This window comes from Pinus tabuliformis, chromosome 6 (genome assembly GCF_031772625.1).
Source record: "Pinus tabuliformis cultivar Carrire ecotype Pingquan chromosome 6, CPIR1, whole genome shotgun sequence".
In the NCBI taxonomy this organism is placed as follows: Eukaryota; Viridiplantae; Streptophyta; class Pinopsida; order Pinales; family Pinaceae; genus Pinus; species Pinus tabuliformis.
The window spans coordinates 283087609-283101418 of record NC_142292.1 but is presented as its reverse complement, the minus strand read 5'-3'; the positions used below and the strand labels follow the sequence as shown (position 1 = coordinate 283101418).

The 13810-nt window shown below is 36.6% G+C and overlaps 1 long non-coding RNA gene across 20 annotated transcripts in view; it reads right to left on the bottom strand.

The window, feature by feature from the left end:
- LOC149258454 (uncharacterized) overlaps nucleotides 1–5941 on the bottom strand; it is a 54861-nt gene extending 48920 nt beyond the window's left edge. For 3 of the 20 annotated variants that reach the window (XR_016256819.1, XR_016256823.1, XR_016256827.1), the window contains exon 1: nucleotides 5654–5928. This is a non-coding gene — a long non-coding RNA (uncharacterized LOC149258454). Of the gene's footprint in view, nucleotides 1–5653 lie in introns of all 20 variants that reach the window. The other 17 variants (XR_016256808.1, XR_016256809.1, XR_016256814.1 and 14 more) reach the window with 10 other exon arrangements.
- Nucleotides 5942–13810: the final 7869 nt, after the last annotated feature.

Genomic DNA, 13810 nt, shown 5'->3' with positions numbered 1-13810 from the left:
TTAGAGTATATTTTATTTCTTGTATGGTTTATTTTTATTTCATCAAAACATGGGCAATGAGGGTATGCCCAAGACAGATGCTTTCAATGTGTGTTTATGATGTGCAAGATAACAAGTCTGCAGTCCCAGAGGATTGTTGTTGTTCTCATGACCTCCCTGTTCGATTACATGGTTTGTGCACTCCACAGAGATTTCATATCCAGTGGATGACCCTATAGGAGAAATAATTATCTTAGATTTGTCTTCAGTCGACAGCCAGCAGCCCCTAACAACCACTAGTGTAGTCGATATTATGCCAAATATATCTACTTCATGAGCTAATCGCATGTCCCCTCATCCATCTGTCGAGATCATATCTTTAAAGGTGTGCCATCCCATCCTAAAGGTATGATTTTTTATTCTATAATTAGGTGCTTCTGCTTATTTCTCTTATGCACACTTGGGTATGGATTATTGGGTCACTTGGAAGGAGGAAGGGTTATGACTGTAGTCTTGTTACCTTACCTTAACTAGGAGGTTAATCCTCAACCATAGTCCCATGGGATCTCCCGTATTGGCTTACAAAGTTACAGCTTTAAGATGGGCACTACTTGGGAAACCCAAATTTTGGTATCGTAATCCCATTTTTCATTCCCCTCCGCACATTACAGGCCCTATTTCATCATCTTCCCTCCCTTTGTCCACATGTCTAGGTTGGGCCTAAAACGATGCCCCGGAGGTTGATGCAACTAAAACTAATTAAAAGTACAATATGGCCATATACAAAGGAAATGTACCACAAAATTCAAAAGATGGATGGGACAATAAAATTTAATACCTGGGCAAAATCCAAACATGAGCTCTACCCCTCATCATTATAGTCATCACCCTGGTTCTTAAGACCCCTAAGAGTGCCCCTCGCATCATTAAGAAACCCATGTATGTCCCATCCTCTGGTGGTCGATGAACTGCACCACCTTAAGGGGGTAATCATTTTTATATTATACACATCATGCTCTCATCCCATGGAGCCCCGAGTAGTAAGAAAAAAGAAAAGCCAATAAAGGCAAAAGGTAATGAAAAAGTGTGGAAAAACAAAGGTCAGGGTAAAATAATGTACCACGATTACTCCCTCCTACATCCATACACCCAAATATGTGGACATCTTTCAAGTTTCATCATTACCACCCTTGTGCCCATGGCATTTGGCCTTGAGACGCCTATGTCCCCATCCACCTCGTCATTAGGTCCTTCCCTTTAGGGTTGTGACACCTAATAAGGTTGTTCATTAACTACTCCTGCCTAGGGAGGTAACACCATTACATGTTCAAAGCCCAAATTTGGAAAGGAAACCCACTATGAAGTCTCATTTCTGCCCTTCATTAACAAGCTTATTCACTCAATTGCACTAATGCATTATTGTATCTGAAAGTGAGGAGATGTATTGGATCTTATATAGGATTTGCAAGTGGTTTCATCATGGCCTGTGCAACTTAACTGGAGTCGAAGCCCACCAAAGGATCATATCGACACTTGTAGGGGATGTGTTGAGAGGCATGGGTTTCCATCATGTGACAGAGCATTATCTCATGCCATGGGCAACCTCAACACCTTCGGCAGCTTATTCATTGCCCTACATTATATGCGAGATGATGCACTTAGACCAAAAACACCCCTAACCGACTTAGCATTTTGTACAGGGTTTGACAACTAATCTGAGGCCCAGTTGAGCCTTGTATCATGCTTAAGACATGGGAGGGCAAACACATCTTTTGTGCCCTCATTTAGAGCAATCTACAAAGTTATTTTTCATCGAGAGACCCATGAGACCACTACTTGTGCCCTAGAGCCATTTTGGCACACCACATGATGTTTTCATAGAGATTGAGGGGAAAACCCCTTGATCATCATTCATGGAGCCCTCTTCCTCATCTTGGCACCTTGAGGACTCGATTAGGCCTGTCAATCGCCCTTCCACACCACCATTTCATCATTTTCAACTCATTTGGGATGGCTTCTTCATTACATTATGAGCTATTTGGTGGGCTTGTCACCAAAGTTTTGTTATTAAGCACATTAAAATATTTTTAGGGGCATCTCAAGCTAATTCGAACTAATTAGAGGATCGTATAAATAAAAGGGACTCTCATTTGTGAGAGATCATCATCACACTTGGATATCTCTCTCTTGAGAATTTCGCACTATTCTTTGGATGTCTATTGGAGATCTTTGGATGCATTTCAATATTTTTGGGAGCTAAATCCATTCTCTTGGAACTGTTATCTTGATCTTGGATTGGATATATCTCTTGTTATCTTGTACATAAATTTTGTTGGAAATATTTCATGAATAATGTCTAATGTATAGAAATTTTGCAACTAGTTAGTTCTTCTTGTGCCCTAATTATTGAATATTATTGAAAAGATTGTTAGATTCCAAATTTGTGCATGTTACTCATTGAATAACAAGTAGATGAATGTTCCTGGTGGATTGAAACTTGTTTTTATTCATAAAAGTCCACAATCTTGGGTGGGTAATTGTTGAAAGGTAGGTGCTAGGGCATCGCTTTTTAAACTCCTTGAGAAACGATTTAGCCGAATTTTGATGTGTAAGGCACTAGTAGTAAATTTGGTCGTCACCCTCCTTCACCTACTCTTTTTTCTCATATTTCAAAATTCCAGCCTACCCTAGATGGCAAACTAGGGCTACCTGCGAATTGCATTAGAGGGGAGATCTTGCAAATCCGTTTAGATAGGCTTCTACATTGGTGTCTCCTCTAGTGATCCTCCAAGTTTGGAGCAATTGCCAAGATCAGTTTGTGAGAAAACTCATGCCCTAGTTGCATCTTTGTGAGCCATCTTGAACATTTATGGTTGGTGGTCGTCTAAAGGGTCATTTGCAATTAGAGCTCGAGTAAATCAATCACTCTTGACACTTTCCTATCCTTAGCTTGACCTAGTGATCATATTGGAGGACTTCCTCCCACGATTATTCAAAAACCCCAAGTCTCATTTGGGATTCTTTCTAGGTCCCTATGGTGGAGCGAAAACCCTATTTAGAAAAAGAGTCATATTGCAAAGCCCTTAGAAAGGTCTTTCTTCACCTTGGAAGTCTTGATCCTAGGCATACTCTTGATTATTAAATATCCCTAACCCTAGGTCTAGGTCTTCCTCGTAGGTCTTTCTGGGAGATATTGGTTCTCTTGAAGCATTGATCCTCTCCTTGAATGGGCCTTGGAAATCACTTCTTACCTTGTTATTGATCCTATCATTTCCAGTGATTTCTTTCATACCGAGAGCAAGGAGCATTGATTGAGGTGACCATGGGTCTTTGTACCATTATTTTCATTTGGTGTAATAGTTGTCCTTTAGAGCCCTACTAGATTGTGTAGCAACACGACCCAAGAAGGGAAGAAACATAACAGAAGGGGTCACTTTTCAAGGTCTTATTTCCTATCACTTTCCTATATAGTGATAAGCCCTATCATTTTATCTGGTGCATCAAAGGGGGTTACTTGTCCTCTTATACCAACCAAGTGTTGTTTCAACCTGAAAATACCCCTCCTCCCATTGGGTGCTTGTAACATTTACACAACATTTTGTCATCAACAACATTACAATGAACCCATGTAGCATCTTTGGCCTTTGGGGCCTTGGTGGATGATGAAATTTCATATTTGAAAGGAAAGAGATCTGTAAATAAAAAGGAAGGTGCAAAACCCATGATCAACTACTAGTCTACTATAGCTATTTTTTAACTTGAAAGTTGAAACAACGATAAAAAAAATTTAAAACAGGGACAATAATGAAATCTAGAAATTTTTAAGGGAAAAATCATACCTAGGAATAAAAACCAATTGATAAAGCCTCCACCTGGAGATACAAACTCCAGTAGAAAGCTCCATACCAACTCCAAGATGACAATGAACCCCCAAACTTGTTGTTGCTCCAAAACCCAATGTTGTTGCAGCACAATCCAAGCTCTCATATGCTCACAAACATTAGAAATCAAATCTGTGAGGCAAATAGGAGCTTGGGCATCCTTTTATAAGCTTAGCAAGTCAAAAAACCGTGGTTTGCATAAAAACACATGCAAGCCCCATCAATGCGCCCCATCGAGCGATTGCCCACACTAGCCAATTTTTTACAAAATCAACCGATTAGGTACCAAACAACTCTTAATCAGCCTATGAATCGAGTTTGATCGGCCAGTTCCTAATCAACCTATGAATCAAGTTTGATGGGTCAGTTCAATAGCAAATTTAGACAACCAACAGGTTTGGCTAATTTTCAATTTGAACGGGCTAGTCTTTAAAACTATGGTGATATGTATACGACATACAAAGATCTTATATATCATGCTATATCATATATATAATTATCTATATTATAGATCTCTTAAAACCTCCCCTTGAATTTAATGGCACAAATGTTGAGAATACTGTAACTTCACAAGTGGCCATGTGTCATTGAAGTATTTTGATAAGCATTAATTATGGATAAGGCCATCTTTCATTGTAATGCTAGGTTATAGTTATGGCCAACATGGTCAATCCTCTTGGGGACATAACCCATCTCAAGAGGGCACTCTCGTTGATTTGCGTATAAATATACAACTCAAACCTCATTTATAAAACCCCGTGTGATCACATGTGATCTGATCATAATTTTATACTAGTGATTAAGCTACAGGCACTATCTATTAGGTATTCTCTTGTTCTATCGCTATATTTTCTATAAAGCATCTTTTGGATAGCTCTAGTGTACTGGTTTCTGTAATTAATGCATTTTGATAGGCATTACCTATAGCAGGGTTGGCATTCTCTTGTTCTATGTCTATGTTTTCTCTCAAGCATCTTTTGGATAGCTCTAGTGTATTGGTTTGTGTCATTAATGCATTTTGATAGGCATTAACTATAGCAAGGTTGTAAAGTTACATTGAGCCCACGAAGTAAGACAACGAGGCAAGGCAAAGTAATTAGCAATATATAGTTAATGAATTCTTTCACATGAATTTATTAAGCTTTCACCTAAAAAGTCAAAACCCTTCTGTCGATTTCAATAATTGAAACCTATCAATCCAATGGAATCAAGTTCAGAGGTTTTGCAGAGAGGCCCTGAAAAGGCCTGTGCTTTTCATCACAATATTATTACTTTTTCTCAAATGGTGCAGTTTCCTGCTCAAATTAAAAAATGGACGAAATATAAACAGAGAGCAGGCCATTTTATCCTTTAACCAAAGGGCAAGACAAAGGCACAGATTCACAGATCATTTAGGAATGGCATTCAAACGAATCTACCAAAGACAGGGAAATATCCGTCAGAGGCCATGCAGGGAGGCCCTAAAATGGCCTGTGCTTTTCATCATAGTATTACTTTTGAAAAAAGAAAGGTGCAATTCCCTTACAGCATTTAAAAGGAGACGAAATATAAACAAAGGGAAGTTAAATACTTTGAACAAAACGCATGGGAAAGGTAAACATTCATGGGTGATTTGGTAATGTAATTCAGATGAATCTACCAGAAACAAGGAAGTAGCCGTAAAACTAGCAAGTCAAAACGAAAACAATAAGATTAGCACTGTAGAGGTCAAGGTAAGGACTGAAATACAAGGGTCATAGTAACAAATAAAATAAATAAAGGAATTCTTGAAATTAGAGGAGATTCGAACTTACTGCCCCGGCTATCCCTTCTCGAAGTTATCTCCACTGAACATGCCCAAGGGCACCATGGCAAAGACTAAGCCTCGCACTTCTGAATACTTCAACTTCAATGGACGAGAGCAAGAACCAGAGAAGTTATTCTCCTACTCCGACTACCCCGTACCATATCAATGTTGTAACGGTTATGTATAAAGGCTATCTCGATTTAGGGTTTTAGGGTTTATCCTGACCATCATTTAGCATTCTTGGTTATGAAGAAGATTGCGAGCTTATTTGACTTAGAGCAAGTGGCAAAGAATTTCACACGATAAAGAATCTTTTTAGTGAACAATTGCTTACTCTATGTGGGTTTTCGATTAAGTCATTTGTATTGGCTTGATTAGATGGGCAAAGTCCGCTAATTTCACTTACAATGAAATGAAATTTTAACATCCACGAAACTAGAAATAGTTTATGAGACCACTAGCTTCCTTGTTTTTTGCCTTTGCAATTCAATCCTCTTATTATTCAAATTAACGATAGCTGACCCAACCTTCTAACAATCCCCTCACTGAAAAGACAATGTCAAGGAACTGATGTTAACATATTGTTGTAACTGTCTATGATGTCTCTGAAAGCATCAGATTCCAAAATGAAATGTTATTATGATTCCACTGCCCATGACGTGCAAAAAGTACACACCTATTCTTCCGAAGCTTCTTTAGGTCTTTTCCATCGACCTGTTTTGCACCGTAGTTGATGTGAGTTAGTTCCTAATTAAGCAATAAGAATCTTTGCTCTCCATGGAATGCTAGCTCCAATGTACTCTTTTTGTTGGAGATCACAAGTGGGATTGAATTCTTGAACATTGTGTTTCTTCTTTCTACCCAACTCTTTTCCCCATATACAGTTACGAAACTTCTCCATAACAAAACTCTTTAAATCCTTGTCATTGGTGGAACATGCATTGAGGTAAATATTCCATTTTTGCATCCATTTGTTGTTTTGTCTCATCCATGATTTCTTTCTTTCACTCATTCCTTCATTGAAGATAACTTTAAGCCATCTACCTTCTCTCATTTGTTCAATTCTTTGTAGATACTTTATGAGACGCACCATAGCAATTGCTTCGATGGAAGTTGCTCTTGTTTCACTCAGCGTTATCTCATAGGAAACTGACCTTTTTATTTTAAACTTGCTCATGATCAAGCGTTTTTGGATTTTTTCAATTTGCGTCCATTTTGAGACAGGGATGCTGCTAGCCCACAATTCACACCCATATAAAATCACTGGACAAACTAGAAGCCCAAAAAGCACTTTATTTGTTTTCCACTCCCATAAATCTGACTCTCTATATCTGTTTTGGAGAGCATATAATGCTTTCCACCCTCCTAAAACTCTTTTCTTTCTACAATGCTCCCAATTAAGCTTATTGTTGAAATCAATCCTAAGGTACTTGTATTCATTTACTTCTTCAAGAATGTTGCCTTCAAAGAAGAACGTATGCTCGCTCTGCTTCTTTTTATTTGAGAAAATCATTATTTTGGTCTTGTTGGTATTGACCTGCATCCCCACTGCTTTAAAAAAATGTTCAAGGGCATATAGGTGCATCTGCAATCCCTGGGCCGATTTAGCAATCAATACAAGGTCATCGGCATATAAAAGAAGCTTTATCACAAACTCCCCCAACCGAACATGATCCCCACCTTATAGATTTAGCCACTCTTCCAATTTATCAATATATAAACCAAAAAGAGTAGGGGATAAAGGGTAGCGTTGCTTGACTCCGATGTCACTTCTAAAGCTTTCTGAAATGCCTGCTGAAGTTTTAATTTTGACTTTCACCACTTGATAAGGCCTATGGACAGCAACTCTATAAAGAAAAGGAATTTCAAGTTCTTCCATTCTACTCCACAACTTATCTCTAGAGACCATCTCAAATGCCTTTTTGAAGTCAACAAAGCAGCAAAATACTTCTTCTTTACCCTCCCAAACCTTTTCAATAATGTGCCTCAGTGCGATACCATGATAAACTGTAGAATGTTTTGGTCTAAAACCTACTTGTCCTTTTGCCCTCTTTTCTTTGACTTCCACCCACTTACTGATTCGAGTTTCTACCATGTCGTTGAAGAGTTTTGCAAACAAATGATTGATCATAATGGTTCTATAGTTCGAAGCATTATTAATGCCTCCACTTTTAAAAAGGGGTATTGTTAGACTGGTTTTCCAATCTCTTGGGAATCCTTGTCAACTAACGTTTTTCAATATTTCCATGATGTGCGATGCAAGAATGTTCATTCCCCACGTTAGATATTCTGCTTGAATTTCAACCAAGTCCTTTGCCTTTCCTGTTTTCAACTTCTTAATTCATGTCTCTACCTCTTGTAATGTGAAAAGCTTTGTAGTTGTGTTGATCTTGGTAGGAGGCTCCTCCTCTGATTCTTTCTCATAGAATTGTCTTGCATAGTCAAACCATTGACTGGCAATACTTACAATGGAGCAAGTGTAGCCAATTATGTAATTTGATCACATTGTTTGTATGAGAAAATGGAGGAAGTTTTGATTGGAGATCAGCTTTGGGACTTAAAATCATATCACAACCTAATTTATTTGAGTTTCTCTTGGACTAGGAAAAAGCAATTAGAGTCAAAAACTCAGTGTGTTCAACAAAATCTCCCAAAGGGCAGAATTCTTTTGACTCCAGAAAATTGTAATACCTTCAAAATGATGCTAGAGAGGCTCTTCAAGAAGGAGAAAATCCCAATTCACGACCTTCATAGTCACGAATTAACACATTTAATTCAAAGCGCACTTGCAGAGTGCAAAAGAGAAAAAATTAATAAGTCTGAAACAAATTGCTTTTCAATTAATGCTTGGTTTGACGAGGAATGCAAAAAGGCAAGGAGAATGTGGAAAGAGTAAAAAAAGGATAGTATAAAGCTCAAATCTTACAAGTGGATATCAAGAAAGAAAAATGTGGATTTCGTGGTTTCAAGGAGCGAAGAATTGGTCTTCCTTGGGAAAAATAATCCCAAATTATTTTGGAAGGAGCTCCAACCGAGAAAGATGCAAACTGAAAATAGTATTACAACTTCTAAATGGTTTGACTATGCAAGACAACTCTATGAGTAGGATCCCAAGGTTGACCCGCCCCCCTTGGTTGACACTGATACTAACCTCTTCACGGTGCAAGAGGTAGAGATGGGTATCAAGAAGTTGAGTGTTGGAGAAGCAAAAGACTTAGCTGAACTCCAACTAGAGTATCTAAAGTGGGGCTCAAAGATTCTTCCACCTCACATTACAAAAAAATTCAACAACATCATACAATAGAGGTTCCCCACAGATTGGACAACTAGTCTGGAAAAACCTCTTTTCAAGAGTGGTGACATCAATAATCCCTCCAATTATAGGACCATAATGATAAACCCTTTGTTTGCAAAGTTATTTGGAAGAATGTTAGAAAATAAAATCAGCAAGTGGGCAGAAGAAGGAGATAAGTGTGCTAAAGGGCAAGCAGGTTTTAGACCTAAACATTCCACAGTTGATCATTGTATAACTTTAAGGCACATCATTGAAAAATCTTGGGAGAAAAAGGAAGAAGTCTTTTGTTGCTTTGTTGATTTTAGAAAAGCGTTTGACACTGTTCCTAGAGATAAGCTTTGGCACAGAATGGAAGAACTTGGGGTTCCTAAACATTTGAGAGCAGTTGTGCATAGGCTGTATGAAGAGGTGAAAGTCAAAATTAGAACTTCAACATGCATTTATGAAAGTTTTAGAAGCGATATCGGGGGTCAAGCAAGGTTGCCCATTGTCTCCTACCCTTTTGGTTTATATATCGGCAAGCTTGAGAAGTGGTTAAATTCACAAGGGGGTGATGGTATCTATTTGGGCAAGTTTGTTATGAGGCTTATTTGGTATGTAGATGACCTTATTCTGATTGTTAAATCTGCTCTTGGTTTTCAAGAGCACTTACTATCCATTGAGCATTTTTGTAGAAGGGTGGGGATGCAAGTCAATATTAGCAAAACGAAAGTAGTGGTTTTCTCTAAAAAAGGAAAACATAACCAACATAAGTTCTACTTTGAAGGCAGCATTCTCGAAGAAGTTGCGGATTACAAATACCTCATAATTGACTTCAACAAAAATCTAAGTTGGGATGGTTGTAAAAAGAAAAGAACTTTGGGGGGTTGGAAAGCATTTTATGCTTTTCAAAATAGGTGTAGAGAGGTAGAGTTATGGGACTGGAAAACCACTCAAACTCTTTTTGGGCTTCTAGTGATTCTGGTGATTCTCTATGGTTGTGAACTATGGGCCAACAGTACATCCGACATGCAGTGGAAACAAATTGAGAAAATTTAGAAGCGTTTGATTACAAACAAATTCAAAATTAAAAGTGTAGTTCCTTATGCTATCTTGTTAAGTGAAATAGGGGTTGTTCCTATTGAAGCAATTGCTATAGTGGGAGTCATAAGGTATTTTAAAAAAATTGAGCAAATGGAAGAGGGAAGACGGCCTAAGGTTGTCTTTAATGACATATTGTGCAAAAGAAAAAAGACTTGGATACAACAAAAAAAACAAATGGTTTAGTAAATGGGATATTTGCTTGAACACATGTCCCATAAATAGTAAAGAGATAAAAGCTTTTGTTATGGATAAGTTCCACAAGTGTACTTGGGATAAGGATCTAGGGAGGAAGAAAAAGTATTATATTGAAGTGTTTAATCCCACTCATATTAATCAACAAAAGGCTTACATAGATGCTAATATTTCTTGGAGAGCCAAAATTCTTATTGTTCAGTTAACGACTAATTCTCATCAACTTTGTTGTGAAACAGGGCGCTGGAATAGGCTACAAGAAGTGTGGGAGGAAAGAGTGTGTATTTTTTGTTCTTCAAGAAAAGTGGAAATAGAAAAGCATTTCATGTTAGAATGTGAGGCCTTCAAATACAACAGGGTAAGTTATGCAGATATTTTGGCAGCTAGCTCTTGGGATAATCTATTTAGCAAGGGGTTTGTCGAGAAGTTGGGAGCATTTATTGTGAGGCTTCACAGGAAAAGGGCCGAATACATCAACCAGATGAAGAAGCAATTTGTCCCATAGGCTATCTTTAGCCTTGTGGACGTTAAAATAATTTTCTTTATTTCTTTCTTTCTTTGGTATTGTGAGGCAAATACCATTTATGTTTCTCATTATTAGGGTTCTTTGACATGTGTGAGGTAACACAAGCCTAGACCCATTTATTTTTGAGTCCATTTAATTTTTTCTCTTGAAATGTAAATTGTGTTGCGACTCTAGGATGGGTTTGGGGATTACCTTACTGGAAAATCGGTTATACTTCGAGGAAAGACAAATAAAGAGCTAATTGACGGAACCAAATCCTAGAGAGCTTATGTTTTATCGAGATCATTTCCATCTAATGGGGTGGCTTTCGAGCAAACATCAACTCTCCAGCCGATCTCCTGTTGTCCTCCTCATTATAGTTCTCTTCGAATCAATAGCATTTTGTTGGAACCTTAATGAAATGTGCTCCTTCGCTCGTCTGGCCATGTCGGCTCAGTAGAGGGTTACTTTGATGTCGTTGTTCTTATTTCATTATATTTCTTCCACGTGAGATCAAGTGAGATCAACAAAAATCCTATTTATCGCACTACTATGATCCTTCCACAGGGGCTTCATTGGGGGAGAAATACCATACCACGTGCATTCATATTAGGGGATATATATATTGAGGGGAAAATGACCTAATATATTGGGTGATATATAGGGGGTTAATGATTTTTATATTGGCAGGTATAGAAAATGGAACTCGAACTTAATGAAAAAATATAAAAGGGTATAAAAAATGTTAATGAAAAATGGATACCTACAATATCTGGTGAAAGTAGGGGTTTTTTAAATTGGGAATGTGTATTGGGTTAATATTGGTAGGGGGTTAAATAATGTGATTTTTAGAAGTGTTTTCCAATATGTAGTCAAATTAAGATCATTGTTTAATATGCCACGAACGCAGATATGTAAGAGGTTCATTGAGTGAAGACCCTATGGATCCTTCCCCCCCTATGATTCTAGATTTGCCAAGTAGTGAAAAGAGATTTGATCTCTCTTGGCACTTAGTAGATCTAAAGTTAAGATGAATTTGGGATGGTTTAATTATTAGACTTTAAAAAGGCAACATGCATATGGTTCTTAGTTCAAGTGCTTGGGATTGTGGTTTATCACCCCACTTACCTAGGTTCAAGTCTTTGGAGGAATGCTTTAGCATGTATTGATTACGCTCAAGGAGTCGGCAACCCCACAAATTTGTCACTCTGTATGTGGTCAATATAGGACGTCTCGCTTAGTCATTGGGTCATTACTATTTTTTTAATTTTATTTTGTTTTATATTGACTGAGTAACTAGCATAAATCCATCTTAACTCTGGATCTGCCAAGCACCAAGAGGGATCAAATCTCTTTTCACTCTAAAAGAGGTTTGCATCTCAAGAGATTTCATACCTCTTGGCACTTGGTAGACCAGGAGTTAAGATGGATCTAAACTGGTTTAATTATTAATAATTGATAATTATTATTAATATTATTATTTTACTGTTATGTAATTTGACCTTATGAAAATGGTTTAATTAATAAATATAATTATTATTTTCTAATATATTTTATTTATTTTTATTTTTATTGTTATGTAATTGATGGAGTCAAAATGTTTATATAACATCACATAACATAACATAATCGTAGAACATCTCTTCCATACTGGGTTGGAGTGTGCCTCTCGGTACAATAATTCTTTAAAGTATAATTTTTTCTACACTAGAAGTAACCAGTTTAGATCCATCTTAACTCTGGGTTTATCAAGCATCTAGAGGGATCAAATCTCTCTATGTGCAAACCTCTTTTTCTAGTGTAAAACTTGAGGAAATGTTTGCACCTCAAGGGATTAGACCCTTCTCTACGCTTGATAGATCTAGAGTTAAGATCAATCTAGACTGGTTTATATATATAAAGTAGTCATTACTATAATGAAACACTAGATCCATTAAATTGTTAATGAAACACTACCAACCTCATTCATGTTAAATAGAATACCCAAAATCATTGTCTCCTCTCCTATTTGTGCATGTATATTTCCACAGTCTTTAATCATGTTGATAAGTCTCTATATTAATGTTGTGTGTAGGTTTAATGATTTCCTATGTTTCAAATGGTCTCACCACCCATCACCGTGGACTAAAAAGTAATATGGATCATTAAAGAGTGTTGAGCTTATTATAAACCAACCTAGATCCATCTTAACATCGGATCTACCAAGCGTCGAGAGGGATCAAATATTTTTTCACTCTAAAAGAAGTTTGCACCACAAGAGATTTGATCCCTCTCTACGCTTGGTAGATCCAAAGTTAATATGGATCTAGACTGGTTTAATTATTAATAATTGATAAGTATAATTCTTATTATTTTTTTTTATATTTTATTTATTTTTCGTAATTGTATTTTATTTTTATTGTTATTGTTATGTAATTTGACTGAGTCAAAAGGTTTACATAACATAACAAAATTTTACAACATCTCTTCCATATTAGGCTAGAGAGCGCCTCTCAAGTGCAATAAAAAATTAATTAAGTAAACATTAATTAAGAGAAATAATAAATCAAAATATATTTTAATAATATAGTAATAATAATAATAATAATATAAATTGTAATCAAAAAATTTAAAATTAAGAACTTATAATCATAATTTTAAGAATAAAAAAGGTTTTTTTACCATAATTTAAGATAAATAAATAAAAGAATTAAAACCTAGTATAATAAATCAAAATATATTTTAATAATATAGTAATAATAATAATAATATAATAATATAATAATATAAAAAGTCCCAAGGGTTAGCTCAATCGGTCAAGCCGGGGCCTCGCCAATGGGAGGTCACAGGGTCGAAACCCGAAAGCTCTTGGGGTTAGGTCTGTGATGGCCGAGGGGTGTGACCCCCTTCGGGTGGAGTCCACCCTAGAGACTTCCGATCCTGGACGTAGCGGACCACTGACCATGGTATCCGTGAACCAGAAGTGAAAAAAAAAATAATAATAATAATATAAAAAATAATAATTAAAATGAAATTAGAAAAATAAATTATAAATTGATAATAATCCAATATAAAATAATAATATTATAAATTGACAATATTAAAGTATA